The sequence below is a fragment of the Protopterus annectens genome, chromosome 4.part1, assembly GCF_019279795.1.
Source record: "Protopterus annectens isolate FY-2018-M chromosome 4.part1, PAN1.0, whole genome shotgun sequence".
NCBI lineage: Eukaryota > Metazoa > Chordata > Ceratodontiformes > Protopteridae > Protopterus > Protopterus annectens.
The window spans coordinates 167,520,112-167,546,969 of NC_056734.1; the positions used below are offsets into that span (position 1 = coordinate 167,520,112).

At 39.0% G+C, this 26,858-nt stretch overlaps 1 protein-coding gene across 6 annotated transcripts in view; it reads left to right on the forward strand.

Annotated features, from left to right (window-relative positions):
- Positions 1 to 26,858, forward strand: part of PHC3 (polyhomeotic homolog 3) — a 1,318,531-nt gene that overhangs the window by 1,134,621 nt on the left and 157,052 nt on the right. The window lies entirely within an intron of this gene.

The window sequence follows — 26,858 nt, forward strand, 5'->3', positions numbered from 1 at the left end:
AGTATGCTTCTCCATAGTTTCTTCTGCACTGTACAAATAGGTGTGTTACAGGAAGTCTGCACAGGAGGTGCTGTGCCCATTTACTGAAAGTACTTCTGTAGGATGATTTAAAACACCGTTTCTTGCTAGAAGTATGTTGTGTATGTGAATTAATGGGGAAAATATGAGTTCTGCATATGGTCGTGGTAAAGTTGTTGACTAATTAAAAGCACTGATGTTTATTGCAGCAGTTAAGGTAAAGGTTTATCTCCAAAGTAAAACAACTGCTTATCTGGGCTTTAATAAATAAGCATGGCCTATTAAGTATTATAGGTTCATAGGTAGTTACTAGGCTATCAGCCCAAGGGCCTAAGTAAGCCTAGCCAACAAGGTTCCCTGGCTTATGCCACCCAAGAAAGTTAATTTCCTGTGCCCCTGTCAAGCAGAGCCACAGAAGTTTTCCTGGGGTGTATTTCCTATTTCCCATCCACTCATCAAGATTCTTGTTGAAGAGTGCTAATGAGGAACTTTGCTTGACATAGATGGGTAGCTTGTTCCAGAGTATAGGAAGTCTCTGGGACAGGAAGCTATCCTTCCAGCATGTCCTGTTTATTATTGTGACAAGGTTTAGGTCCCTAGAGCATGTAGCTCGGAGGGATTGGGATTTCTTTAGGTGTAGCATGTCCATCAGCTCTGGGTTTAACATAATTTTATATGTTAGGCAGAGATCTTCTCGGAGTAGGCAATATGCTACAGAGTAAAGCTGGAGTTTTTTGAGACGGTCAGTGTAGGGCATCTATATGAGGCCAGTAATCCTCTTTGTGAGGTTCTTCTGTGGCCTTTCCAGCTGCTGCAGATGTCTTGTGAGGTACATTCCAAAAGGGGTGTTGTACTCAATATAGGGTCTAATGAGTGTCGAGTAGAGGGGAACAATTACCTCTTTTTTTTCTGGATGAGAACCCTTTTGTGATGAGGTGTGCCACATAGAAGGATTTCCTAACTACTGTGGTGATGTGATTATCAATGGAGAGACTACTGTCCACCTGGGTCCCAAGATCTCTTATCACACATTCGGCGTTAAGTAGACTGCCGTTTATGTGGTAGTTCATGGGTACAGAGTTTTTACCAAAGGGGATGACAATGCACTTTTTGGAATTGAGCTTGAGGCCATGCCTCTGACACCAGGCATCTGTCTCAGTGAGGCCCTTCTCTAGGATGTCCACATCATTTGGGGACTTGGCTATGGCTCCTAGTTTGCAGTCATCTGTGAACTTCGTTACCCAGAGGCCTTCTGTGTTAGCCTGTACTTCAGAGAAGTAGATACCAATTAAGAGAGGTCCCAGGACTGAACCCTGAGGTATGCCACTTGTCACTGGTTTGAAGTCAGATTTGGAGTCTGCAACTTTTACAGTGTGGGATCTGTCAGTGAGCCAGTTGGCAACCCATCTTGTGACATAGGGATTTATACCTTAGTTTAGTTTGTTTAGCTATAATTCCAGAATGGGGGATGTGTCGAAAGCCTTGGCGAGGTCAAGATAGGCTGTGTGAACCACCTTACCCCTGTCTACGGCTTTGGTGACTGCCTCAATGAAGTCAATCAGGTTCAGAAAGCATGATCTGCCTTTCACAAACTCAAACTGGGTGGGGTCCAGCGTTTGGAGGTTACCAATGTCTTTGTTTATGAGTTCCATGATGATACGTTCCATAGCCTTGCAGACCAGGCTCGTCAGGCTAATAGGGCAATAGTTCCCAGGATCAGTGGTGGCTCCCCCTTTGTGGAGTGGGATAACTTATGCTGTGTGCCATTCAGTGGGCACAAAGCCTGACGTGAGACTATAATTGAACATGGTGCCTAGGTTGGGAGACAGTTCGTTCTGAAGTTCATGTAAAATGTAGCCTGGGATGTTGTCCGTTCCCATGGATGCTGTGTTTATGGTTTTAGAGAGTGCAGCTTTTACCTGCATGGATGTGATTACAGGGACACTGCATTCTTCCTGTATAGATATGGGTCCTTTAGGGGGTTAGAGGGGGGTAAAGTTAGCACTGAACCTATCTGCCAGAATGTTGGCAATATCAATTGGTTCTGTAATTTACGTGCTGTTGTGCTATAACTCAGAGCAGATCTGGGTGTTGCCATTGAGATTCTTGACATAGCTTTAGACTGCTTTGTGGTTGCCTTTAGAATCAATGGCAATTTTGTTTTTGTAGCTAGCTTTGGAGGATCTTATAAGGGATCTCAGCTTCTTACTGAGGCTGACCAGGGAGCTCCTCCACTCATGGGATTTTACTCTCTTTTGCAAGGATGTTTGGGAGTACATCTGTGCAACTCAATCTCCATTTTTATTTTATTGTATTTATATATTTATTTTATTTATTTATTTGAGAAATATGTTTTCATTTTTTGCTTAGGAATGTTCTTCAAGCTTCTGTGATACAATAGCTATTAGCATGCACTCATATATTTGTTACTATATCAGAGCACAGGTGAGAAAGAGACTGGTGTGAAATGGGCCCACATATGGAGCTGATGTTTCTGAACAAGGAGCCTAGGCTGAGATAAGCATTCTAGTGTTCCAGAGTTGAGTGCCACCATAGACATTGGGGCTGCTGGAGTTAATGTTGCTCCCAGTAAGAGGTGGAGGCTTTCCAGTTATCCTTCTGATGAAAAGGAATTTGGTTCCAATGTTTGGTGATGAAAGGGCCTTCATTCTCATACTAGGGATGGCAATCCCCCTGCATAAGCACTCCAAGTTCAGCCCCAACATCTGTCATCTCCTTGGTGACAGATGGCATGTATGAAATGTGAGGAGGAATGCAGAAAGCAGCAGGAAATTACATTTTAAATAGCAACCAAGGATTTCGTTTTTTGTCTCATGGATTTCATTTTGGTGGGGATTTATAGAATTACAAGCAACGATCCTCATCTGCTTGGTGGTCTGTCTACCGGTAAGGTACTGATTAGCCTTGAGCCACTGTGTCATATGGAAAAGAAGTCAAGAAAAGGGTGAGCTTCCCAAATGTCATAGTTTCAACTAAGTGCAGCTGTCAGCAGAACATGAAAAATCTTAAATTTCTATAATACGTACATAAATATGGTCTATATTAGAAGACTGGCTGTTAAGGTGATCGAAGGTGGGAGGGTGGCTTAATGCCTAAGGTGTTTGCCTTACAAAGACAAGGTGCAGGGTTTGAGTCTCACAAGGGATAACTGGCTAGGCTTAAAATGGCTCGCAAGGGCAGTTAGCCTAGTACTAACCTATGAACCTATGAACACCTAAACATCGATCTTCTAATATTGAACCGCACAATGTCGAATGTCCCAGGGAAACACGTCCCTCAGCCACAACACAACAAACATTACTTTACATCTAAATTAAGTGGGGGGGCTTCACCCCCACACCCCCGATGTCACCCCCCCTAACTAAATATACCAACTCCGAGATCGCTCAACAGTAGGAAAATAGCGAACTCCTGCGAACAGCCAAGGGAAATCTTTCCCTGCGTTAAATCAACCATACGCCATTTTTTGCTTTTGATATTAGAAGATCGATGTTTAGGTGTTCGATCACCTAAACATTCGGTCTTCTAATATAGACCCCATAAATATATTTTGTATACTCAATCTTTTCTACCCTACTTATTTTAGGTTAATATAATATTGTGTCACTTTTACCTAACTTACCAAGAAGCAGAGACATGCTGTACTGACTTCCTCAGGATAGTTATGTGTGTCATTGTTTCTCACCGAATCCCCTTCTGATTGTCTTCCTTACATGATTTTACTGCACAGTATTTGCCTCTTGACATATCATCAATTTTTTTTTCATAGCAACACATTTTATTGCAATCTAGTGTACTTGTCACACTGCCAGCCCAGCTAACTGGAATTTTGTAAGTAAGTATATGCCATTTGTGAATATTAATATGATTTATATAGAAGTGTGACAGAAGGAGATACTGCCAGCACAGCTATCTGGAATTTTGTAAATAATCATATGTCAGTTGTGAATATCAACATGATTCATATGCTTGTCTTACAAATGTATTATAACTATATGTAATGTGTATATTAAACTGCTGGTACAGAAGTTTGTGTTGAACAGGGTTTGTACAGTACTGAGCTTCAAGGGTGTGTCCACAGTGTACCCTGCTGGCTTAGAACAGAAATGTGTATAAACCATATACTTGTGCAAATGTATATGTTTTAACAGTAGAAACTAGAACATACAGAGTTAACTTGCAAAACCTCAAGGAAACAGTTGAAATTATATTGTTTTATAATTGTGCTATAAAAGTTATGTTTCAGTTTCAGTCAACACGAGACAGGATGTCTACACTAGGGGACTATCTGTTTTGTTTTGTAAGTGTTTTATTGTTTTATGTCCTCTAGCAGTTGCAAACACCTGAAGGCTAAGGATTTTCACAGAGAGATGTTAAATGTTGGACACTGTGGGTTTAGCTTGGGAACTGAAGTCAGGTGACAAGAAGTGATGTCATCCAAGCTAACCTAGTAGTAATATTTGATATTAATTTAAGAACTCTCTCGGAGAGAGACTGCGCATTTTGTATTTTGTCTTTGACCTGGAAACATCCACTCCTTACAACATCTGCACTTGCCTTTCTGTAGGTAAGTTTTTAGGGCATAGTAATTCTTTTAGATTCGGATAGAAATATAGTAAAGTACAGCTTAGATGTTTTATTTGAGACTGTCTTGCAATGTTGTTTTAAATATTTCCTGTGATTTTGAACTCTGAAGTCACTGTGAATACAGATTTAGTAATGTCTTGTTCTTTAATTATTTATTATTAAATATATTTAAACCTATCTTTGTGGCTGATATTTGTGAGACATGTTTAAGCTTGTAGAGTGCTTGCATATCTATATGGTGACACTGTGCAGGCCACTCCTAAATAGCCTTGTTCTTGGTCAGACTACCCTTTGGATAATAGTAACATTATACAGTAGGATTGGACACCCTTTGTTAAGGGACTTAAGAAGCTGATAAAGAGTTGGCTGGTGGCAGTCAGAACTACCTTATAGTCTGGGCAGAAGGGGGCATAGCTAATAAACCTGTGCCAGCCTTTCCCAGGTGTGTGTGTTTGTATATAAATCAAATCTCAAAATGTGTTGTGTCAGGTACTTGGACAGGGACACCCGGCACTGGTTGGACAGAGAGGGTGCTGGAGGTTTTGGCTTGGCCACTCAGCTGAGATCTCAACCCTGTAGCTGTGCCAGTGGGGAGTCTTATTGGGGATCTGGAGAAAGAGGGAGAAACCAGCCCCATACAGACTGTGATCTCTGTGTGCTCTTAAGGAAAATTGCACTTTACTGTGTGTGCACTTGTCTTCCTCCCAGTGTGCACATTCCCCACTGTTGTCAGTGGTGAGGATTGATGCTTCTTGATTACTGGGCCAGTGCAGGGGTGTCACAGTACCATTCATGAATCTTAACTTTAAGAGGATTGCTACTGTAAGGTACAAGCTGTTGATTTCATTAGATGTATGACAGGTGCCCCCCCCCCCCCATCACCTTTATCCTATTTTTTATTTTGCAGTGTCTAACTCATGGTTTATGCAGCTTTTCTGAAAGAAGATGATAAGTTTAACATCACAGGAATTTGAAGGTGGCTCGTCATGCTAGTTGAAAATTATCTCTTAGCTGTAAATGTAATGATTTAAGGAGGAAAATTTATGGAAGCTTACATTAATGGAGTGAGTCTCCACCAATCATCTGTGACATTGCCCTTTTTAGTGTCATTCATACTAATTTACATTCAGGGTATCCATCTGAAACAGATTTGTTTACAACTTACATTCTAAATCCATATATCAAGTTCTATTTAAAACGTGCCTTGATTTGATTCAAGGTCATAGTTAAAACAAAAGGGAATCTGTTCTGTTCTGTATTTTTGCACATAAAGAATCGTATATTACCCCTACCAAAGGTCCCAAAGGGTTGGCAATAGGTCTGCCAGTTTTTAAAATTGAATATATTGGAAGTAATCATCCCATATTTTTCTAGTAAATATTCTGCAGAATTTCAAAACTGAGGAAGATCTTGACAGCTATAAGATGTACAATACTAGTCCACCACTAAGGTAAAATTAAATCTCCATGAACTGATAGGTTGTGGTACAACAAAACATATTTGTGAACATTTGCAGAGTACTGAAATATTTGTTTAATAGTTTCCAGTGACTCAACAAAAGGATGAAGCAGGAAGCATGGCAGGGCATTGTATTATTTTTATGCTAGTTTATAGGTAGCCAGCAATGTTTTACCAGAAGTGGGGTGATTTGTGTATCTAAATAGCTGATAAAGGAAAGTATATATTTATGCATTTTTATTTTGCCATTAATGATGTTAGAGAAACATAAAAGCATTTGAGTTGTAAGCTAGGAATTGTACAATAGAGTAGCACACATTTTACAGACAAAACTGTATATTGAAGGATTAAATTGTGAGCTTAGTAGTAATAGTTCATTTACTTGGGCACCCAAAGGCTGTGACCATTTCTACAGAATTGTAAATCTCTTTCTCAGTTATTGTAGTAGACTGGGTTGCAAGTCTCATATGCCAGATCTTGACCTGGTGAGTGCAAAAACAAAATGTGGAAATGAGCAATTAACCATATGTCTTTGTTAACCAAGTTTCAAGCTGACTAATGGCAAAAGAAAAAAAATGTAAAAGGAAAATTGCTATACACTCTCTTTCACTGGCTCTTTGGCTGATAAACATTAATGGTGACAAACTTAAAAAAGCTCAAGTTAACATACACTCTGCGTCAGCAGTCCTCCTGTTGATATATGGGATTGGTTTTAAAGTTATTTTTGATTAGAATCAGCACTCTTGTAACATAGACTTAAATGTTAAAGATCAGCAAGAGTCTCAGCCACAAGGAAATAGCACCGATAAGTCTTGAAAAGAAAGTAACGTAAAAGGCTTTTGGTAAGCAACCGTCTAAGCTATTCAGTGTCTCTGGCACAACATTTCTTTTTAGTAAATAAAGAAAAGTCTGTTACATAATACCTCAGTGAGCAAAGCAACATCTCTGGCTCACCATTCCTTTACACAACATATAGCTTGGCACTTGGATAAACAAACAATGTCACTGGCTCATTGTTCCTACCAGGAAAATGCAGCTCCACACTTCATTAGAGTCATCATACTGGAGCCAGCCTTGATGCATCTTTCTCCTCAACAGGAAAACCCTGGAACTAGGAACATTTTAAACCAAACTGATTTCCCCAATAATTCCTTCACTAGCTTCTTGACTGACTTCTGTGTGATGTCTAATGTCTCTGACCTTTGCCATATTGCCACTGAATTCAACTGAAACAGGCCATTTCATCTGCTGCCATTAGTTAAATGCAAAGCTAAGTAAGCCCTTTTAAAGGAAATCCAAATCCTGCATCTCTCTAATCTCTCAGATATTCTTCACGTTCTTTCCTCTTCCTGTATTTCCTCACATGCCATCCCTTCTTGTGGAAACTGCCAGTTTCCCCTACCCTTCCTTACTGTAACCCCTGACATCATGAAGGGTCTGAGAGTACCATGCCTCATGTCCTCTTTCCTCTGTTGCCTAAACGTCTGTTGTGCTAGCAGTCTTTGTCTTGTCGGATGCTAAGAAGACCTGCAGTTTACCCATTTCCCACAGTCTGGGCATTGCACAGCATCAACTTCCAGTATCATACAGGCTCCTTAACGGTGACCTCTGCCTGGTCTTCACTGCTGTGCATGACCCTAAACTACTTGATCTCCTTCACCTCCATAAACCTGGTAGTACCACAGATACTCATATGCAAGACCTAACCTCCACTGGCAAATAAAGACTACCTCCTGGTATGAGAGATATCTATCCTAACTTTTTTCCTACCAGTATAACAAACTCCACCTGCACATGAAGCAAAATAAGACATTGTCCACCTTTAAATCCACTCAGTAAATAGATGGGTATGTGCACATTCACCCCTTCTGCTTGTTGTACATCTCTTCTTGATATTCTTGACATATTTTCTCTGTTGAGTATTCTGACTGGGGTTCTCATTGTTCAGTCAGCCGCAGGCCACATTATTTCCTATCAATGTCCTTTTTCTCATCATTCCCTCATCTCTTTCCATTTCCATTCTTACTGACAATTTTTCATGCTTATACTTCCTTTTCTGCTTCTTCCAGTTCTCTTCTGCACACTTGTATTATTTTCAGCTCCTTCTGTGTCATTCCTTTTGTTTTCTCACAATTTTAAATTAATTGCAGCATCTACATACCTTTCAAACCTCTTTCTCAGCAGTGCAGCCACTCCTTTAATGTGGTGGTGCTCTTCTTCACTAACTCATACCTCCCCAGTTACCCCTCCATACCTGTACCCTCCCCCCATGGCTACTGCTGTAGCCATGTATTGTAATTCCTAATCCTTAACTTTCTTACTGGGCTGATTGCAGCTAAGTGTAAGACCTCTAACAAGACCACAAAATACCCAGAGTTCTGACATCAGTAGGCTATTATTTTAGTTTAGTTTCCTGGTTGTGTTCTTCCCTTTGCTTTCAGGTCATTGGTCCTAATATGAATAGTGACTTGTGAAAAGGTCCCACCCTTCTCTACTACCTTTGACATCTCTGACATTGTTTATTCAAAGATTATCTGAGGCACTGTTTCTGGGGAACCAGACTTACTGTTGTTTCCCATTTGCAAGGTTCTGAAACGTTTTGTGATGGAATCACCTATTATCAGTACCTTACATATATTTTTGCTTCTTACTCACTGGTCCTGCTTAAATCCTTGACCTCCAGTGCAAGATCACTTGACTTCATCTCTTCTTGTATTTCTCCTTCCTCTTCCTTGCTAGTTACCAGTTCACCACCTTCCCTACTTCATCCTGCTGTCTTCCATCTTGCACTGTTTTCTTTTAATTTGATATTTCCCCTTCTATAGGGGTTCCTCCTTTGCTGCTTCATTTGTTTTTGACTTATTTTCTCATCTGCTTTAATTTCTCCATCTTCTCTGTAAAAACATCCATCTTTCTGTCATCTGTGGCCTACTACTCCACTTTCTCCTTGTCCATATTCTCTTTTTCTTCTTCATTGTACTGCAATGTCTTACTACCACTTAGAGAATGGGCTTCCTGTACATCAGTACCCTGATTGGAGAACAAGAGTTCTCCAGCAGGGTATTAATGTACAAGTAATGCCCACTGAAAAACGAGTCCGCCACTTCATGGCAGTATATCAAGCTACTGTGGAGTTCGGACTGAGAAAACAGAATGGCTACCATTATTTTATGCTCGCTAAACAGCACTTTTGCTGTTTAGTGAGTGTAAAATAAAATAAAATGTGTGTGTGAAAGTGCATGCATGTGTAAGTGTGTGTGAGAGAGATAGGTTGAGCTACTATTTTACACTTGGTAAGCAGCACTTTTGCTGTTTAGCGAGTGTAAAATAAAACAAAAGTAAAATAAAAACGTGTGTGTATGTGTTAGTGTGCAAAAGTGTATGCCTGTATGAGTGTAAGAGAGAGATCGGTTAAGCTGCTATTTTACACTGGCTAAGCAGCGCTTATGCTGTTTAGTGAGTGTAAAATAAAAAGTGCGCGCGTGTGTGTGTGTGTGTGTGTGTGTCTGTGTGTGTGTGTGTGTGTGTGTGTGTGTGTGTGTGTGTGTGTGTGTGTGTAAGAAAGAGAGTGTATGTGTGTATGAAAGTATGAGAGATAAAGGCTTATAGTGCATGCATATCTGAACTGTTTCTTACTGAAGTTGGTGCGCCTTGTTTGCTGTGGCATAGACTGGATTCGGGCCTGCTGGATCTAGCTTTGTTTGTGTAACTTGAGCACTAATCCAGACATTCTCTAAAGTATTCAATGGTATTTATTACTGCTTGGTTGTAACTTGATTAAAGTGTAGCTATCATTCAAGTCTTTTGGATTAAGCACTTGGGCTTCAGACCAGTTGTTTTACATTAGGAAGGTTTGTGGCAAGCACTGTGGTGGCAGGACAGGTAGCTTTCATCCTTCTAAGTTGGGAACTGCTGATTGAGAGCCCAGTGTCCAAGTGTATTAGTTCTGGTTTAGGCACTTGGGCTTCAGGCCAGTTATTTTACATTAAGAAGGTTCGTGGTCTGCACTCTTGTGGGAGAAGAGGCTGGACTCTGCCCTTCTGAGCTGGGAATTTCTGGTTAAAGGTTTATAGTGCCTGAATATTTGAACTGTATCTTACTGAAATTGGTACACCTTGTTTGCTCTAGCATAGACTAGATCCAGGCCTGCTGAATCTAGCTTTGTTTATATGCTTGTTGTTTGTTTGCTTGTTATTTCCCTGGAAGCTAATTCCACCTAATACGCAACTTCTCAGCGCTTCTGTGGATCACTAGTGATATCTGCATTGCTTACTGTACTTATTTCCTTGTTTCACTTGAAAGAAAGTTACTGTTTGTCATTTTGCATTTAGTTACTTGTAACACATTGCACTCAAGTTACCTGGCACTTGCTCACTAAAGCAATTATATAAGTCAGCACTAAAAATTAAAAGCACTACACCCTCACTCCCCACTGGCCCTTGTTTTCAATTAAGGATTTCCCAATATTATTCTAGCATGTCCAAAGGTCAGTTGTCAATCTCCTCTCCGGTGCAGCTGGTGAATCTGGGAATCTTGAGGCAATGTTATAACTGCCTCATGTACACAGACAACCCTCTCCTCCTCCCACATAACACAAATACTTGTGAGAGATGCAGCTATTTAGCCAAACTGGAGGCTGAGCTCTCTCAACTCAGGACTGGCAAGACCAGACAGGAGGAGAAGGCAACTACACACACCACAAAACCAGCCTCACATAATGCTACCACTCCACTGAATCAAACACATAAACACACAAAGACATACTCGGAGGCTCTGAGTAAAAATTTACCTAAACAGCAGAGGCCTCCAAAGCAGACACCCAAACAACTGCTACCTCAAGACACCCCACAAGCAACACATAAACCACAAAAGCAGTGTGCAAAGCAGTCACAGCCCTTAAGGCCAAATACAACACCAAACATACTTGTCATAGGTGACTCCATAGTCAGACACACTGACGTCCCACTCACCAGGCTGAACAAGGAGAGGGTCACAGTAAGCTGCCTATCGGGCACTAGAATCCGTCACATAACACAAGCACTCGGGTCACTCCACGGCAAGTACAAATATGACACAGTCATTGTCCATGCTGGTGTGAACGACCTGAGACGTACCTCCCCGGACTACATGAGAAGAGACATAGAGGAGCTCTCTGATTATGTAGCCCAGGCAGGTATGACCCTAACCCTGACCAGTATCCTTCCTTCACCAAGAATGATGCCACAATATAGAGACAAGATGATCAGCTTTAACAATTGGCTTAATGTCTGGTGTCATTCAAAGGGGATCCAGTGTCTGTCTGCCTGGGATGACATGCTTGACAAGCCACGCTGCTTCGCAAGGGACGGCTTGCACCTGTCACCCTGGGATTCCGGATATTGGCTAAGGCTCTTGCCACCCCATAGTGCCTTTTTTAGGCAAGGCTCAAATTCTAAACCTACCACCCTAGAAAACAAAAGAAACTGAGGGTAATGCTGCTCAATGCCAGAAGTCTAAATCTCAAAATGCACGCACTCGAGGCCCTTCTCAGTATGGAGAACATCGATGTCTGTGCTGTAACTGAAACCTGGTTCAAGGCTCCTGAGAGCACCCCGGCACTATTAGGTTTTACCTCATATCATGCGTTCCGGCCCCAAAACCCGGACCACACCACAAAAGGAGGGGTGTATCCATATTCATAAAGGATACCCACACCTCCAGGTTGGTGGCAATGCACGAAGCTTCGGAAACCATCCAGGTGCAACTAACCATAGGCAAAACTGCTCTACAAATTGTAGCATGCTACAGGCCACCCTCTCAAACTCAGGAACCCCACACAGCCTTCCTGAAGACACTGGAGGGTATAAATGTATCTCCAAACACCATCATATTGGGTGACTTCAACTACCCGAATATAGACTGGGAACATTACTCAAGCCCTAACTTTCTAGCCCAACGGTTCCTGGAGTTCATAAATTCAAATGCCATGGAACAGCTAGTCACTGTTCCCACGAGAGGAGAAAATATACTAGATCTCATTGTCACAAACATGGGAACAAAATGCTCCACACAGGAAGTATATCTCTCATTGGTGAGATCTGATCATAAACTAATCTCACTGGAAATCCACATACCACCCCCACCCCAAACAATTTAGACCATAGTGAAGAACTTCTCTAAAGCAAACTTCACACTACTAAAGACTGGTGTGGTATCCTTCAAGGCCCCTGAGCCAGAGGAAACCACAACCCAAGCTGCGGAAGCCCTTACAAATGCCTTCTATGAACACCTCCAGGACTGCATGGATCAGGCAATCCCAAATAAAACCAAGACTCTTTCCACAAAGGGCAAACGTCCAGTCTGGTGGACCCCAGCCATTAACAAACTTTACAATAAGAGGAGAAAGCTATTACATGATAGAACAAAATCCATAAAAGGGAAGTCACCCCTGATCATTATTAGTAAAAAATACGAGCACTCATAAAATCAACTAAGGCCAATTTTGAGAGAAAAATTGCCATGGATTCAAAGGACAATCATAAGGCCTTTTTCAGCTATGTTAGGAACCTGGGTGGAAACTCCCAGATATGCTCAGAATTAGTCCAAAATGATACAAAAATCACTGAACCCACAGACATTGCCAACATACTGGCAGACAGGTTCAGTGCAAACTTCACCCCCTCTCCCCTAAAGGAGAGATAACTATCCCAGCCGAGTGTAGCCTCCCAGACATCTCAAATGCGCAGGTGAAAGCTGCTCTCTCTAAAGCTAAAAACACAGCATCAATGGGACCGGATGGTGTCCCCGGCTGTGTGCTACATGAGCTAACTGAGGAATTAAACCCGCACATAAGGCAGCTGTTTAATCTCAGCCTTACCACAGGATACGTGCCCAAGGAGTGGCGTACGGCAACTGTGGTCCCACTCCACAAAGGCGGCGCCTCTACGGACCCTGGTAATTACCGCCCCATAAGCTTAACAAGTCTAGTCTGCAAAGCTATGGAGAGGATCATAATGGAGCTCATAAACAAAGATATAGGGGACTTGCAGACATTGGACCCGACCCAGTTTGGCTTTGTCAAGGGAAGATCATGCCTTTTGAACTTGGTCGACTTCTTCGAAACAGTCACCAAGGCCATGTCCATACAGCCTACCTTGACCTTGCAAAGGCTTTCGACACAATACCCCACTCGGGTATTGTAGAAAAACTTACCAGCTTAAATGTAAACCCATATGTCACAAGATGGGTTGCAAACTGGCTTAAGGAAAGAACCCACAGGGTTAGAGTTGCTGGCGCTGTGTCAGACTCCAAGCCGGTCACAAGTGGTGTCCAACAGGGCTCGGTCCTTGGCCCCCTATTGTTTGGCATCTACTTCTCAGAAGTACAGGCCAACATGGGAGGACTTTGGCTGACAAAGTTTGCAGACGACTGCAAACTGGGCGCCATAGTGGAAAGTGCATCGGACACAGATATCCTTCAGAAGGGACTCACGGAAACAGATAGCTGGTGCCAGAGCCATGGCCTGAAGTTAAACGCCAAAAATGTATAGTCATACCCTTCGGGAAAAACAAGGTAACCCCAAGCTACCATATAGGTGGCAATCCACTAAGCACAGAAGAGTTTATCAGGGACCTGGGGACCCAGGTTGACAGTGGCCTTTCTTTTGACACTCACGTTGCTAAAGTGGTTAGAAAGACCTTCTACATTGCCCACCTGATCATGAAGGGATTCACATCCAGATCTAGTGAGGTCATTGTTCCCCTGTACTCTTCACTTATCAGACCAATGATCGAGTACAATGCCCCATTCGGGATGTATCTCACCCGACATCTGCAGCAATTGGAGAGACCCCAAAAGTTCCTCACCAAAAGGATAAAGGGACTCCAAAATCTGTCATATGCTGCCAGATTGAAGAAACTCCAGCTCTGTTCAGTCGCATACCGTCTGCTCAGAGGTGACATGTGCCTGACATACAAGGCCATGTCCAACCCGAATTAATGGACATGCTCCACCTCAAAAAATCCAAATCCACCAAAACCACTAGAGCAAGCGACTTAAACCTTAGCACGGATATAAATAGGACGTGCTGGAGGGATAGATTTATCACTCAGAGACTCCCTATGCTGTGGAATAAAATCCCGGTCCATGTGAGGCAGAGCACCTCGCTGACTCTGTTCAAGAGAAATCTAGACCTGTGGATGGGAGATCGTAGGTTTACCCCGGGAATCATCTCTGTGTCACTGCTGGACAGAGGCACAACAAACTAATGGGCACAGTATTTTTTCATATAAGGGGTGGCGTAAGCCACAAAAATTTGGGCTAGGCTTATAAATGCCTTAGGGCAGATAGCCTAGTATAAACCTATGAACCTATGAACCTATAAACCGAGAGAGAGATGATGTATGTGTGTTTATATTGCTGTCTGCGTGTGTGTGTGAATGTGTGCATGAAAGTGGAAGGAAGAGAGAGTGTGTGTGTGTGTGTGTGTGTGTGTGTGTGTGTGTGTGTGTGTGTGTGTGTGTGTGTGTGTGTGTGTGTATTTCTTTTGGATCTGTGTTGGCTGCATGCTGTGTGATGAATTTCTAAAGTGTTGTAATTAACTCCACAGTAACTATACAGAGTAACAGCAGCATGACAGGAAAAGGAATCAAATTAAAGAATGGGATGTTTCATTTTAGTGTTACTTACCAGTGGCTTTCAAGTAGCAGACATCTGGCAGCTTGCCAGACCCCAGAACTGAGTATATCATCACATGGTAAAAAACTTGAGTAAATAAAATGACAGGGATGTACTTTAGGTAAAACAATCAATGCCATCACAAAGACTGTATTATCAATCACTCTTGGAGCATCGGAATTCATACTATGTCGAAAGACAGAACTGATGCTTATTACTAATTGCTAATGTACATTTTGTATGTGATGTTTGTGTCTGTATGTGTGTGTGTGTGTGTGTGTGAGAGAGAGAGAGAGAGAAAGTGAAGAATGAGAGCGATTGAGCGATCCATGGCATCATCACATAAGATCTTTGCAGACCTCTTGGCACAACAGATCTGGACAGAGCCACAAATAATGGGGAAACAAAGGGTTGAAACTAGGTACAGATTTTAAATATCGCCCTTATAAATAACAGGGTTTTCGTTAACATGCATTTTTTTTCTGAAGCAGAGATGTGTGTGTGTGTGTGTGTGTGTGTGTGTGTGTGTGTGTGTGTGTGTGTGTGAGTGAGTGTGTGAGTGATCACCACTGGCAGCAGTAAAGAGGTTTACAAACCTCTGCACTTTCAGCTGAAGAAATCTGGATCAAGCCTAAAATAAAGGGGGAACAAAGGCTTTAAAATAGAAACTTAATTATTGCTCTTATAAAATTACAAATCAGCTAAAGTAAAGGATTTAAGTTAGCATGAATTTTCTGAAGGAAATAAAAGTCTGAATGTATATAATTATTTAGTCATTTCAATCTCCAATGACTGCCAACCAAACGATTTAGGAATAAGGGACCAAAAATAAAGTAAATCACCTGGTTATTTTTTAGATGTTATATTTTGGCTGTAAAATGCTTCCCTGGGCGGGCGTTAATTACACAGTAACACACACCCTGTTGGGCATTATTGCTTGCTTAGAAGAAATAAGTGAGTCTTGAATCTGTGGGAAATTGTACGGAGTAAACAAGAAAAAATATTAATTAGACATTCCTGTAAAGCAAGCACATTCTTTTCCCCCTTTTTTTCAGTGCTTTTTGATTGGATAATTGATTACTTTTTAGTCTGCATAGATATTGCAGGTCAGTTAAAGCACTTATAGCTCTAAGTACCGATTAATAAAAAATTAAAGTTTATAACAGCCAGGTTTAGGCTGTCACCAGTTGAAGCCTCCAGAATATTTACATAGATGTTCCCTGGAGAAAGAAAAATTAGTTTATTCATATAGTGTCTCTTTTTAACTGTAAAAATTGTGAAAACTGTTTCAGATAACTGTTTCTGTTTTTAATGAAATTTATTTTCCTTGAAGAGAAGAAGTGCTTAAATTGTTTGAGCTTGACATGCAGACAAAATGAAGTATTCCGATCAGAAAATAATTTTTTCTGAAGTATGTTACTTGGTACTTTTAGTTAGCATTCTGATACACTTTAAAAATGACAATATAAGGTAAGCAGTTAGATATCCTGCGGGTATACTTATGGCCCATAAATACTGTGGTATTCTTCAGATACTTTTGCCTGGCAGCCACAAATGCTTCAGCATAGCTTCCTGCATTGCTTAAGAGGTATAACCAATGTTTAGTTCTCAGCACAGGTCTATGGACCAGGGATCACTAAGCTATTTTAGTGTGAATACCAGATATTTTGGCCAGATTGACAGATAAACTCATATAGTTAGATTTTGGTCATCTTGTGGTTAAGGAATTCTGAAAATATTTATATGTTTCCCATTTGAGCAATTTTTCATACTTTCTTGCCACCTTTGAATACTTTTAGCTTATTTACTGTTTTCTTTCTTTGCACTGCTATTACCTGTGTGTTTTATTTACAAAATAAAGAGAATCTGAAAGATCAGATATGTCTATTTTAATCACTTTCCATCTGATGTTTTGAGTCTCATGACTTTATGCAAATAAGGTTTTGATTTCCTCTAGCACTTTTCACAGCTGTTCAAATGCAGCATTATCCTTCAGAACCATGCTTTGAATAGGCCTCCAAGCATCAAAATTGCAGATCTGATACTTGGCAAACTTGGCAGATTCTTTTTTTCCCCAATTTATTTGCCACTTCTGATGCTCAGACCTCTACAGCACATCAGTTTTGTAAAGATGCAGGCTGCTACTGTAACTTACTATATTACTTACAATTTATTAGCTGAATTTAGTGACTTAACAATAAGCAACCCTTCTTCTTCCCTGTCATATCAAACATTCTACATAGTATTTTTAAGATTCTGTTTAACAAGATACCCAAAAACTATGTGCAGATGTTTTCTTAAACTGGGCTTCACTGTTTTACTTCTGCTTACAATTATTCTGCTTGTATATAACTATATATAACCACAAATTACTGATAAGAGAAATAATGTATTATTCTATATCATCTTAGTGTCTGTGGAGTCATTAAGTATGTATTTGTAAGTTTTAATTTTGTTTACTTAAATTTATTTAACTGGGTAGTGCACTTGTCCTGCAACCCTTTTTAGGCATGACTTGGGCCTTAGGTAAGCTACATCATTAGCTTTGAATATGTATACAATAACAAGCTATATAGCATTTGGATTACACATTCAAGCAAGTAGTAATTTTGAAATGGTTATGTAGGGTGAGAAAATGTGTCTGTATACTTGTGTTGACCAAGATTAACACATACTAACTCATATAGTTGTGTGTGTGTGTATCTATCTATATATATATATATATGTATATCTATATATATATATCTATATATATATATATATATATATATATATATATATATGTATATATATATATATATATATATGTATATATATATATATATATATATATATATATACTAGATGTAAGTTACAATATGTAAAGCACATATAACAGCTAAAGAATGTATGTCATATTAGCTAGGTTGTTGTAATGTGCATTTAAGGTTCAGCAAAAAGTGGAGGTATGGGAGAGAGGGAAAAGATCTAACGAGATTTGCTATAGTATAAAATAGAGTGAGAGGTACTCAAGGAAGGAAGGAAGGAACTAGGGAGTAATTGGAAATAATCGAATATGTATGGCATTTGTGATAGTGCACTAGGATGTGGAAGTTCAACTTGTTTACAAACTTGATTACTATAACAGTGGTCATCAGTAGGCCTTGTCACTTCCTCCAATTTATCCAAGAGTAGGTTATTTTGGAATTTTGGATATATGAGGGAATGGAACAAAATATTAAAGTGTAAGGATTCCTCTCTGGTAAGTTGTGTCTGAACAGTGGAACCAGGCAAATGTATTCTCATTCCCTTTTGTTATTTGCATTATATTTGGAGCCATTGTCAAAGAAAATGAAAGATTGACATTCAGGATATAATTGGTATGGCAGTCAAGAGAAACTGGGCTTTATTTGCATACAGTATTATTTTGTACCTAATAAAACCTGAAAATACATCTCAGTGTTGTGTAACATCCTGAAACAGTTTCAAGGTTTTTTTTCTGGATATAAAATTAATGAATAGAAAACAAAGACTATAGCTGTAAATTAAGTAACCACACATGAATAATAAAACAAAGTATTTAAGAGTATGGGTTAAAAGGATTATATTATGGTAGCTTAGGATACCTGGGAAGAAACTAAACTAAAATAATACAAAATTAAGAAATTGGAAGCTTTGTTTGTGGATATGGGTAGCAAGATACATGCATTGAACATGTTATTAGGACATTCAGCTTTTATATACATGTTAGGCATATTTTATCAACCAGAGGAGAAGTTGTAGACAGTAATTAACAAAGCTGAAGGATTTTATATGAGAGGGGAAGAGGGCAAGGGTCAAGTGTAATATGTTGACCCTTCCAAAAGAACAAGGTATTTTAGGATTACCTGATTAGAAGGGCTATTTTAGAGTTTTAATTCAAAGTGGGAAGTGATGATAATGAAACAGGTAGGAAATTCAAGAAATAAGGAGTGTGAAGGGTTTTGTATGCAGATCCTTAAAGAAAACAACAACAGCCATGCAGATTATTATAGTCATAAATTAGCAGAAAGTATTCTAAGAAGTAAGCCAACACAAGAATGGAGAAAGGAGAGTCTGCTGATAGGGATGACTGCAATTTGGGGTACAGAAAATATTCAAGAAGGGACTGGAATTTACTGGAGAAAATTGGCAAAGGAACCAAGGTACTGGGAGCAAATAACTATAGAGGAAAGTTAATATATTGGGAAGAGACCAAGAAGATATTTGGACTGCAGGCTAGAGATTGCATTAAGGGACTGATATCAGAGTATAGGCAAAGAGAAAGGGATACAGGAATCATAAGTGAAAGTCCTGCTCTGATAGAGTTTTTAGATGAATCTATAACTGAAGCTGATGCTAAAAAAGGAATAATTAGTAGGGCATATAACATATTACATGATAACTATAGGAATCAATCAGAGGAGGTTAAAAAAGTTTAGGAAGAGAGATTGGATGAGCAGTTCACAAGGGAACAATGGAAGTACATATGTATAGATTCCAAATATGCAGCAAAGTCTAGATCTAGAAGATATTTGCTTTTTACTTGAAGTATTTACATGGGTATTTTGCATGGGTATTTTTCATCAGGAAGATGGCAAACGTTGGAGGTAAGATAAGGAAGAAAGTGGTAACTGGGAACACATGTTTTTGGACTATAATGAATTGGCAGACTTTTAAAAATCCCAAAGAGTACTTAATCAGAAATAGTGGGTAAGCAAATGGGTGTAACTAAGGAAATTATGTTTTTCAGCTTGTGTACATGATCTGAATTACCTAGTCATAGTAAGGCCTTGTTGGGCTTAATTCTGGTTGCTACCAAAAAAGGAATTACTAGGAAATGGAAATCAAAGTCTAAAGCAACTATATTTGAAGCAGTGAATATTGTAACAGAGATAAAAGAACTGGAAATGGGATCTTTAGAAAAAGAGTAGGGGCAAATTACATAGAAAAAAAATGGAAATTCTGGGAACGATACATGGAACACAATGTTTTGTAGGAGCAATTTATGTAATGTTGCATTGATAGTAACTGCATAAAAGAAAACATGTGATGTATAATGTTTGTAAAAAAGACACCAAACCTCTCACGCGAAGCTTGCATGGCCAACCAAACTTGAAAACAACACAACGGCCAGCAATAGAGTTCCAAGTGCTTTATTAAGTGCAAAATGGACATAGAAATGCCCTATTCATTAATCCAACATAATGTTCCAAACCGGTTTCGGCAATAGCCTTCCTCAGTGAAACAGAAATAGAAAGTAAGTGCCAACTGATATAACTACGCTATTTATAGCGTTAAAAATACCATAGAATAGCCAATCAAATTATTGTTTCTAATGGTGGTCTGAATAAGACCTTTACTTAGATCCACACATATCTCATAACAGAAAATGATAATAACAACAACACAGATATATTATTATTGACATAAGTCATTCATGAGACCGTGATATAAATGTGTATATCAATATATATGCATTTTGAGTGTACAACTCCATGAAATAGTGAGAAGTAGCTGGGGTGAAATGGGAATAGGAATATTCAATATACCTAAAGTATTGTAGTAAATATAGATAATATATATTCTCTCTCTACAAAAGGGAAAAAGGTAATAATCCCTTATTCTAAATGCAATAATGTATAATAATATATACAATAGTATATACAAAAATAGTATATACAAAAATATATACCAAACATGGGTATGTATACTAAATGAACATACTGAAAATAATCTCTAAGTTATTGTTTAAACTGTATACATAGAACAACAATACCCTACGAGATTATATTTATAAATGGTCATTAAGACCTGGAGAAAACAAAGCTCCGAGATGTATAATCCAGTATTTTTCTTTAAATGTGAGTGTATTTTCCCACCCCTGTTGATGACTTCTGTCACCCACTATTCGGTCTATGATGGTGAACATGAACTGTGCTGTAGGATGTTTAAGTGTATGTTGATAAAGGGCACTGGTAATTTTTCTTGTTCTTGATGTTACTTCTATGTTCGCCAATCCTAATCCTAAGTGAGCGTGAGGTTTTGCCCACATAGAAAGATGAACACTGACATGTCGCAAGGTAAATCGCCCAGCTGCTAGAACAGTTCCCAAAGATTCTTAAATCATATACTTTGCTGGTATTGGCACTACTAAACTGTTTAGTTTTATTTACTTGACTACAGGACATGCAATGTCCACATGGAAAAGTGCCCACTAATTCCTTTCCGGTCATGGTCAGTTGTTTATATTTTGCTCCCCCACTATCATGATGTTTATAATGTGAAAAGATGGAGCCTAATGTTTTGCCCCTTCTATAGGAAAATTGGCAACGTTCGCCCAAATGTTGCCTGAGATAATTGTTAGCAAGCAGGATATTCCAATTCCTGTCCAGAATATTTCTGATAATCTGGTTATTTCTGCCGTACGTAGTTACAAATCTCAAGACACTATCACCTTTATTTCTTTTGTGATTCTTGTATTCTAGTAGTTGTGTTCTGGATTGATTGTCCGAGCAATTTGTGGCTGATGTAATATCAAATGCACGATAATCCCTGTCCAAAAATCTTTTAGTTAGATCCAAACTAGCATCTTCATAATCTTCCAAGGAAGAACTGATACATTTGACCCGAAGAAACTGAGATTTTGGGAAGTTGCAGACAGTGTGGCCGGGGGTGCATGCTGGAAGCATGTAACAATGTGTTATATTCTGGATATTTTCTATATATCTTAGTACCCAGTGTATTATCAGGCTTTCTGTAAACATTGACATCCAGAAATTCTATAGATGTTGAATTGCAGTTAACAATGAATTCAATGCCCCAAACATTACTGTTGAGATAATCCACGAATTCCTGAAGATATTCCATATCCGCCCGCCACACCATCCAACAATCATCCAGGTATCTTTGCCAAATATCCATTTCAACTAAATAGATGTTATGAGATGTATCATATATCAAACATTCTTCTAGGTAGGCCATAAAAAGATCCACATAAATAGGAGCAAAGGATGCTCCCATGGCCGTGCCTTGTAGTTGCCAGTAACATTCTCCTTGGAAGTAAAATATGTTTTTATTTAGAACATGTTCGGACATACAAATGAGTAGAGTATTGAAACCTGGTGGATAGAGATTGGTCCTCTCAAGCCAAAACTGGAGTGCTTGTAGTCCTGCCCAATGAGGAATACTTGTATATAAAGATTTCACATCCAGTGTACAAAGTAACCAATCTGGTTCAATTTGTGTCTCTTCTATAATCTGTAAAAATTGGGTTGTGTCTTTGATTCTTGATCTGACATTAACCAAGAGTGGTTGTAAGTATTCAGTAAGAAAAACTGATAATGGTTCAGTGAGTGAGCCATGACAGGAAACAATGGGTCTCCCAGGTGGAAATTTAGGGATTTATGTATTTTGGGTAGTAAGTATAATATCTGTTTACTGGGGTCCTTGACCGTCAAATGTTTTGCTGTATTCACTGATATGATTCCTTCTTCAACTGCATTTTGTAAAAATGTATCGATCTCTTGTTTAAATGAAAAAGTAGGATCGATACCCATGTTCATATAACATTTTGAATCCGACAATTGTCGGAGTCCCTCTTGTATATAGTAATCCATATCCAGGATAACCACAGCCCCACCCTTATCGGCCTTAAGAATTGCTATGTTATTATTATTTTTCAATTCCATAAGGGCCTTCCTTTCAGTCTCCTGAATATTATCTTGTAATATATCAAAACCATATGGTGGAAAATGTAATTCCCTAAGTACAGCCTGTTGAAAGGCAGCTACATGGGTATTCGCAGGGGGTTGAAATGTTGATTTAAGGAATCTAAATTCAGTAGGTCTTTGAGAGTAGCTGTTATCATTGCTGGAAAAAAATATTTTAAGATTAAGACAGCGGCAAAATTCCAAAACATCAGTAACAGTTTGGTATTGATCACAGAAGAAACCTGGTACAAATCCTAAGCCTTTATTTAAGATTTTTTCTTGTTCAAAAGTTAGTACAGCTTTGGAAAGGTTAAGAACATTATTAAACCTAATCCCATCTATTGCAATAGTACCTGGATCAATCCATCTGTTGAGTCCATGTGTAGGCCTTTTTGGGTGTTTCCGCCCACCTCTACGTTTATTAGTCCTCCTAAAGGGATGGGGGCATTACTTTTCTTTTTTACTGGTGAGTTATCAGATGTTACACCCTCGCTGTCAGTGGGAGAAGACTCATCGCCCGAGGTACTGGTATATGTTTGTTCTTTATTTTTAAGAATAGGTCTGGGTCTTTTCCTTGTCCTGGCCCCATCTCTACCCAATGTCGTGTCTTTAAACCTGACAGACTTTTGGATTTCAAAGGGGGGTACCCTGCCATAATCAGTGACGTCCCTATTGAATTTTTTAATTTTCCTTTCTTTGGTAACTTTGTCGTACTGAGTTAATTCTTTGCATAAATTAGTAACCATGGTGGTGTAATTACTATTTGACTCAAATTGTTTACAAATAGTACTGAGGTCCTTAACCTCTGCTATGTTCATATCTATTGTCCTTTCATAATAATCAGCCAATATTTTTACTAATCTCATGGAGCCTTCCTGTACAGCCTCATTCCATTCCTCAGTCAACCTCTGTTCAGATCTGCTGACCATAGGCTTTAACCTAATCCGAAGTCCCCTAGGGACTATTTTTTTGAATAAATAGGCTTTGAACAACCTTAGGTGCCATATATTGGCACGTAATCCTTTCAATGCTTTTTCTAAGTTAAAGAAGGCTGATTGGCATCCATCTTGAGAAAAGGCCGCTTTATGACCATTATTGTTGTTGCTTGGGATGGAATCGAGTCCAAATACTTTGATATCCTCCCTATCAGCACACAACCCTAGTAAAATGTTGTCCAGATCCATAGTTAATGATGAATTAACTCAGTACAACCTATCCAATATGGCAGTAGATAGTAAGGGTAACACAGGGCCAGCGACAAGAAAAAGACCTATAAAAATAGTATAATATAGCATAAGTTCCACCCACTAATATAAAGTGGGAAATATTCATAGGTTCATACTAGGCTATCTGCCCGAGGGCATTTACAAGCCTAGCCCATCGTTTTGTGGCTTACGCCACCCCTTTAGTATGGGGAACTATACCCATTATTTTGCTGTGCCTCTGTCGAGCAGTGACACTGAGGTAATCCCTGGGGTATATCTGCGATCTCCCATCCATTGGTCAAGATTTCTCTTGAACAAGGCCAGCGAGGTGCTCTGCCTCACATGTACCGGGATTTTGTTCCACAGCATAGGGAGTCTTTGGGTGATGAATCTATCCCTCCAGCACGTCCTATTAATAGCCGTGTCAAGGTTTAAGTCTCCGCCCTTGTGGCTCTGATGGATCTAGATTTTTGAGGTGAAGCATATTCATCAAATCTGGGTTTGACATGGCCTTGTATGTTAGGCAAAGGTCACCTCTGAGCAAGCGGTAAGCGACTGAATAGAGCTGGAGTTCTTTCAGTGGGGCAGCATAGGACAGATTTTGAGACCCTTTATCCTTTTGGTGAGGAACTTTTGTGGCCTCTCCAGCTGCTGCAAGTGTCGGGTCAGATACATTCCGAATGGGGCATTGTACTCAATCATTGGTCTGATGAGTGATGAGTAAAGGGAGACTATGACCTCCCTTGATCTAGATGAGAATCCCTTCATGATAAGGTGGGCAATGTAGAAGGTCTTCCTAACTACTTTAGTTACATGGGTGTCGAATGACAGACTACTATCAACCTGGGTCCCCAGGTCCCTGATAACTTCTTCTGTGCTCAGTGGATTGCCACGTATTTGGTAGCTAGGGGTAACCTTGTTTTTCCCGAAGGGTATGACTATGCATTTTTTGGCATTTAACTTTAGGCCGATTATTATTAATAAATAGAATACCAGTATCTCCAAGGGCCTATATATATATGTAGTATATTCATCAAAAAATGGGTGTATAGCTTTTGATGAAAAGCCCCCCTTTTTTACTGTTTATATACCAAGCATGTGACGTAGTGGGGAAATACAATGTAAAATACAACTCAATTAAGTATATAATCACCTGTTAATAGCATATGATAGAAAAGAAAATGATGTATCAATGGTATATCTAAATAATTCCCACTTATGTGGTGATATACCTAGCAGCCATAACCTTCTATTAGTTTCACTGATATACATCCAACATATATTGTATAGATACAAAGAGTTTTTTTTTTTTTAAATGATAATAATCATATGGTAATCAAAATTACCAAAACATTCCTCTGATAGTTGCATGTATCATAAACTGTGTCCTAAATAGACACTGTGTGCCATATAAGATCCCATATAATCTAGAACCATAAGTGGTCTTATGAGGAGAAACTGTGTTATAAATTCAAAATTATGCAAGTAACTATGAATATATCATGTATTTATACAAATCTTCATTCAGAATGCCCCTAATGTAAACTTCTGTATACAGGTTGATGCCAACGTATATTAAATATCTATATCCAGTAGGAAGGTGTATACAACCTATCTATTCACGTAAACAGCATCAATAACAATTGAAAAAGTAGTCAAGGGCAAAAAATGTAAATGACAAACTATGAGGTAATTCCCTCAACATAGTATGTTGTCTAATGTTTGCATAACACAGACTTAGAACAATAAAAATTGAAATTTAGACCCATATAGTTATATACAGAGAATCTGAAGTAACTAAGAACACTGTATAATATAATTTCAGTTATATATATATATATAAAAAGTGTTATGGACTCATAATTACACCCAATAAGCTATCATTCCTTGAGCCCAAATCTTATTGACTCATCAAATTCAAATACATATACACATAACCATGTTATTTCCCCAGTGTTCGGTATAACAATACCCAAAAAATGAGCAATCATACATTAATTTTCATGCACATTTGAAAAAATGTCCTTATATTCCATCCACTGTATCGAAAAAGTGATAAAAATATCAGCGATATCCATACACAGTATCACCATAAATCCAGGTATTCCTGATGGAAAGAATAGTTATGAATCCCTAATTCACTCTTCAAAAGCCAGAAGTAGACCATTCAGACAAATAACATAGTCCCGTGTTAATTGGTAATCCGACATGAGTTAAGTTAGAGTCACCAAAATGGCTTCTTGATCGACCCCGTATTTAGGATAGCCCTTAGAAATCGAAATATATGACAGTCGTAGTGTACAAAGTCTAAATTCCGCAATTCCCCACAAAAGACCACTGTTCAGTTCAATATATATAAACGGAAGATATAGCCACAGTCAGTAACAGTACCTGGAAGTGTTGAAGACTGCACGTGTTAGTTGAACCAAAAAAGACGCTAACATCTCCCACGCAGTTGCACACCTGAGTCTATTAGCTCTCACTGTCCCAATGTTGTAAATATATCCAAAATGTATCCAAAATACATACAAAGTAGTCGTGGATCACCAATATTGACTGTAAAATCCTTGTTGGCAAAAAAAGTAACCAAATCCAAACGCAAAAGGTGAAGAGTCTTCTCCCACCGACAGCATGGAACAGTAACTCCCAGAGAGATAAACGCTACGTAAAAAAGACACCAAACCTCTCATGCGAAGCTTGCACGGCCAACCAAACTTGAAAACAACACAACGGCTAGCAATAGAGTTCCAAGTGCTTTATTAAGCGCAAAATGGACATGGAAATGCCCTATTCATTAATCCAACATAATGTTCCAAACCGGTTTCGGCAATAGCCTTCCTCAGTGAAACAGAAATAGAAAGTAAGTGCCAACTGATATAACTACGCTATTTATAGCATTAAATATACCTTAGAATAGCCAATCAAATTATTGTTTCTAATGGTGGTTTGAATAAGACCTTTACTTAGATCCACACATATCTCATAACAGAAAATGATAATAACAACAACACAGATATATTATTATTGACATAAGTCATTCATGAGACCGTGATATAAATGTGTATATCAATATATATGTATATATGTATTTTGAGTGTACAACTCCATGAAATAGTAAGAAGTAGCTGGGGTGAAATGGGAATAGGAATATTCAATATACACAATAATATGTGCATGAAAATTAATGTATGATTGCTCATTTTTT